The sequence below is a fragment of the Apteryx mantelli genome, chromosome 5 (genome assembly GCF_036417845.1).
Source record: "Apteryx mantelli isolate bAptMan1 chromosome 5, bAptMan1.hap1, whole genome shotgun sequence".
Classification (NCBI taxonomy): domain Eukaryota; kingdom Metazoa; phylum Chordata; class Aves; order Apterygiformes; family Apterygidae; genus Apteryx; species Apteryx mantelli.
In genome coordinates, this window is record NC_089982.1 from 39,758,337 (window position 1) to 39,764,350 (window position 6,014).

Below are 6,014 nucleotides of genomic sequence, written 5' to 3' on the forward strand. Positions count from 1 at the left end.
CAAGGACCACTGAACAAGGGAGGGAGGCTGCGCATGCTCTGTTATGGCTGTGTCACCAGTTTTAGTCACCTTTTTGTCTCAGGAGCACTAAACAACACTAGAAACTTAACCTTCTAGCTCCAAAAACATTTTTGTTTTCACTCTGGTAATATGATCTTGTGTTCTCACCCTTCAGCTGTGCGTGGATAGCCTGATCTCTCCTTAAAAGACAAAACTTTGTATGGTTTCCTCAGTTGGGGAAACCTCTAGTTGTGGTTGTTTGGGGATGATATGGGATGTGTTGTTCTTAGTAATCCAGTTGGTGCAGTATTTTGAGTATTGAGCCCTCTTTAACTCTGCTCAAAAATGTCTGAGAGAGACTGTGTGTGACTTGAAGCAGGAACATGTTTGAATCCAGCAGTGATCACCTGTGCTTATTTGGAAAGAAAAAACAATAAAGACCAGAGGAAGATTTGGTCTGTCCTTCTCCTGTTCTTTGGGATGTTAGCCTCAAATGAGAAACTGGTAAAAAGTAGCAGCTGTAACTTGAGAGAAGTTAAAACTGTACTGTTCCTTCTTCCATTAGCTCAGAAGACAATATTCAGGTCATATAACCTACCACTAAAGCATGGAGCTTTGTACTTTTTAGAAAGATAGTATCTGGTGATGGTCCTGACACCCTTTCTCAATGTATAAATTAACTAAAAGTTAACTAATGAACCCATGCAACACAGTTCTATTCAGATAGTGTATAAAATAGCTACATTTAGTAATAATTAATACTGTGCAAATATTCACAGCATCTGAGATATGAAAATCTCTCTCCTTCAGTTTACATATTACCCCATATAGTCTTAGTTCACCCCAGCTCTCTCGAAAGCTTTCACTTCTATCTCCAGCAAACATCCAGAATCAATATGCACTGTAATGTCGTCACATCTGCACTCCCAACCCAGAAACTTAATGGTGACCTGATATGATTATAGCAATAATGAGAGATCAGCATGCTTGAGTTGCACAATTAATGCCTTTTATGATTTATTTTGCCCTAATCCCACTGAGTGCTATGCAATATTTGTAGAGAGTTACTGAGTGGACTGGAAGGCAACAAGTTCAGTTACATATAACTCCCGTTTTGGAACTGATATGTTCTCCAAAGCTGGTAAGTAAAGCTTTATTAAGGGTAGGTACAAATATCCTCTGACATAAGAGTTAATTGCCTAGCAGCACAGAAATTACTAGTGGTACTTGGGTACTTTTTTCTTTGAGAGAGAGAGAGAGAGAGGATTTCAGATTCTTAATTATTTTGTAACATCACCTTATTTCTATAACTTTATTGAAAAAGCTACTCTATTTCATTATCCTTGTAAGCTTAGAGTCTCAGATGAACTGTTTCACTGGCTGGCTTTTCTCAGCAACCTGTAAACATCCTACTAGTTCTCTAGGCTTTGACAGGCTCTGCAACAATCGTGGGTCAGCCACAATTCCTTAGAAACACAACCAGGAACATTTCTTTAAATTGCATTCTATCAGCCTGCAAAGAAACATCATGTCCATTATACCAAGTGTTTCAATTCTAGCAAGACTCAGTTTCTGGGGTTCTGGTAGCAAATGGTCACCATTTCTGTGGCTTGGATGGAAAAAGCCTAAATCTGATTCCACAACCAGATATTTCTTCCAGACCACTGACTTTGAGCTTAGATGCAAACCAATAATCCAGTATGTGTGTGAGTGAGGGTAGAGGAGAGCACCCTCAAAACCTTATATAGAAAGGTAGCTGGAATTGATGACTTCAATGTAACCAGATACAGTTGTTCACAATTACCGGGGTAGATAAAGAGTTCTTGACTGAATCTGTTTCTTTGTTGAAGTCACCATAGCTTTATCAGGGAAGAATTTGGGCCTGGAGGTTTCTGTGTGCACTGTCACTTGGAGAAGCTCTTTGAGACTTGAGCTGCAACCACACACACTTCTGATTTTTATTTCTTTTTTTTTCCTGATGTGATTGATTTGCACCTGAGACAAAATGTGTTCTTTAGTCTCATTGTCTTACTAAAAGAATAAGAGGCTAGGTATTGCTCTCGTCCATCTATTTTGTATCCGTGTCTAATATCCTCTTTCTTGTTGAGGAGTAGGTCATACAGCTGCTGAACTAGAATTCTACAAAGTCTTTGCAGAGAAACTCCCAAGTCAATGTTTTGGGAGAATGAGGGACCAGGAGTGGATTGACTTAAAATATTTGGGGGCGGGAAGGTATAGATGCAGGGAGGGAATGGAATTATTACTGTTTCTCTCTAGAAAACTATTAATTTTTCCAACAGCACAATGTATGCTTTGACTTCCTTTATGTGGCTTCTAGTAAAACAGTAAAGAAGCCCTCACAATTGTCTGATACAATACAATCTTTGGGACTTCACAGTGAGGCCAAAAAATTATTTTTATTTCCATGGAAGGAACTAAATAGATATTTCTGTGGATGAAATGAGTGTATTGGAATAAAAACTGGTTTGGTTTAGATGGATCTAAAAACATAAATACCCTAGTCAGTGTGGGCTTGATTGTTTCTATAAGCACATGTGACTTCTAGGGCTGGTTAAAGAAACCTGTGGCAAACAGCTTCAAATGCAGGCATCTGGAGTTCCTAGTGATTTACTGCTGCTAAGAGTAAAATACAACTTTCTAAATTACTCTCGTTTCAATTTAGTAAAACCCTTGGAACATCAAGTTGGACTAACCTATTGCAAACATATGACAGATGGGATGGGTCACTTGTTCTTGGAAACCACGATACCAGCTGGCAGCTATAAAGAATGGCATTGACACTTGTGTAGAGACAGATAAAAACATTTACTGCTGTTTGTACTCATACACAAATACTGTACTATGCATAAAAATTAAAGAAGCAAAAACTCTCCATAGGTCAGGTCCCTCTCTCTGTTAGTACAGCTGTGTCTTTTTACAAGCCAGTCTTTAGTGCTTTGGTTGGTTGTATTCTTAAAAGGCAAACACCACTCCCTTTGGAGGCAGTTTCATAATCAATAGATTCATTACAGGCAATGTTTTCTCCTTACTTTGTTCGTTTTATTAACCCTAGATGACTCTTGCAATCTCTCAGGAATCTAATCCCTAACCCCCTCCAGATCACTCCCCTCCCCTGCCCCCACTTCACCCAAGTGCTTTGGAGATACTTTACAATACCTCCTAGCAAAAACTTTCAGGAATTAACTTCTTTTTGCACTGTTGAACAAAGACTGTGTTTAGTTATTCATCTGATATACTTGCCCAAACTATTTTTTAATGTCTTTGCTTCCTACTCCCTTTTATTACCTGCCCCATTAAGAATAAAAATAGGAATAATTTTATTTTAAATAGTTTAAGAAATCAGAATCGAGCATAGAACTAGGTTTAGAGAAAGCAATAAACATAAAATTGTAAAGAATATTAAACTTTTAATCACCATTCCAACCAGTAGTTAAAAGCACTTTGAGAGAAGAGGGATATACATGTTAAACAGATGCAATAATGGCATGCTAATTAATCTTTCTTTTTATATATACATATATTCTTTATTTGCATAAATCAATGCAATGAGTCCTTTTACAAGGACAGGTTTAACAGGAGGTGATTCCATATCAGTATGAAGTTAGATATTTTAATTTTTCCTCAACTGTGCAGTAAACAGAGCATGACATGTAAGGATCAGCTCAAACTGAATGAGTGAGCTGACTCCATTTAGGAAAGGTCCTTCAAAGGAAAATCCTGATGTAGTTTGACATAAAAATACTATAAGGAAGCACATTAAGCAATTTACTTTCCAGTTAGGAAATATTTATTAGTTACATGGGCCAAAATATTTGCAAAAACATGTTGAAACTCTCGCTCTTTTTCTAACTCACCTTAAAAATCTGTCTCAGTATAATCTTATTTATGATTTCTCTCCTTTAGTAGTATATTTTCAGTTCAGTTAAAACCAAAGTTATTCTATCCTTTCTGATGGTGGGATAGTGTTCCTTCTGGTAGAGCATAGCTAAAAAAAGAAACTGAAATGCTTGAATATTCACTAAGATGGAAAAAAAATACTTTTTTTTTCTTTTGTAATTAGAATGACAGTATTAAAACCTGTGAAAGATGAGAGAGTAAGAAAATTAAAAAGCAGACTTATTTCTACGTGCTTGTGGTCAGACCAGAAAATGGCATAATCTGAAACAACATAAAACTATTGCAGATTTATCATTAAGTTGTTTCAGAGGAGAGCAAGCAGTTGTTTTATTCAGCACTGCCAAACTGGGGCAAAATTTGTAAACACTGCCTCTCTTGAAAGCAGTTTTTACAGAGTTTTAAATGCAACAGAAGTAGTAATCTGTGACACTTTTAACTCTTTATATTGTCACAAAAAGCAAAATTTAATACTGTAGAGAAATTCAACTCCACGTGCTCTTGGCTTATCCCAAAATACTCCTATCCCTGGACCTGAAAGGATGAGCAGCGCAGGATTCTGCCTGCACTATGCAGTGCCCTCAGGTTATGATTATTTACTAAGAACCACACCTCTTTCATGCTTTACTGCTTTTTATTGTAAAGATAAAATTCTATGAGTATAAATATAGCAGCATGATAAGAAGGAAATAATTGTGGCCACCTGAGTTCCTAGTGTATGATAAACTCCCATTATTTCCTGCTAATTTCAAAGGGAATGGATAAAGTTTCCCTCCTACTTAGAAATATGGATAAACCTCATCTTGCTCAACTATTTGCTCTTGTTTCATTGGGTAGGAGAGTGAAAATAAGTTCCTAACATTGGATTTTATATATAGGCCATTATTCCGAAAAGTCACTCATAAATTGTCCTTCAAAGACCAGCTCGCCTCCAAGTGACTGAGGCCAAACCAAAGTTGCTTCTCTGAGGTTTATACCACATCTAGGCTGCGTTTATTAAGGTCCAAAGGGAGTAGGGCACTCAACTGCAAGCAACTTCTATCACATCCACCTTCAGTAGACTGCTTTGAAAACCTGAATTTCGACTTGTTCTTTATATTCCAACATTATAATTGGATGCTTCATCTTTGAAAGTGAGATGATAAATATTCTAGTTTTAATGCTATAGCACTTCTGATTCTCCTGCTTATCAGTAGCTTGTTCTACTCCAGATGAGAAAGGAAAGGAAAACCCAGCTTTGAACACCTATGTTTGCAGTCCTATCATGTTAAATAAATCCTGTTGTGAAGGTTATTTATTAATTGTCATCATTACTGATGACACTAGAAATGCAAACTAGTGCTCTGTCAAAGCTGATAGAAGAGTCATGATCAGAGTTCATTAGTTTTTTGGGGTTTCAACTATGTGCCTTATTTTAAACTGATTGTATGTTTTTGTAATTATGCAAAAAAAGATTTTCCTTGACTTTTAAGAAAAATTCACTGTAAACATCAAGTATTTGTAGTGTTTTGACATCCTCTGCAGTCTGAATCAATGGTAAACTGTCAGAATATTAGAAATATGTATTTTAAAGGACAAAATGGACATACATATTGAACTTCTGAAAACCTGTCTCAGTAATCATATAACTGGATCGATTGGCTGTCCTACCTACTTATCATTATATATACTTTCCCCACCACACACGGGGTGCACATAGTATGTGTGCATTGTGTTTTTTCCTAAGCAAAATATCTGAAAAGAATTCTGCAGTTGCAAACTTAGAAAGCGTCATCTAACCTTTACCTTCTCTGTATATGTATTACATTCTAGTTTGCTACACTCATCTCTGCTGTCACTGTGAACAAGATATTGATTTTTCCCTTTAGACCAATTATTATACCACTCTTACATTCATGCCCTCCCCTTTCTACTGCAAGCATCCACAAGGAATTAGTGTCTCCGGGTTTTGTATCAGCACAGGGCAGAGGGAAGTACAAATCCATGAGAGGGCAGAACAGCAGTAGCTACTATAACAGTTAAAAGTAAGTAAATTATGTACTCCTTCCAGTGCTAGCTGCAAGAGGCAAGCCAATAAAAAGCTGAGCCCTGGCTCTGGA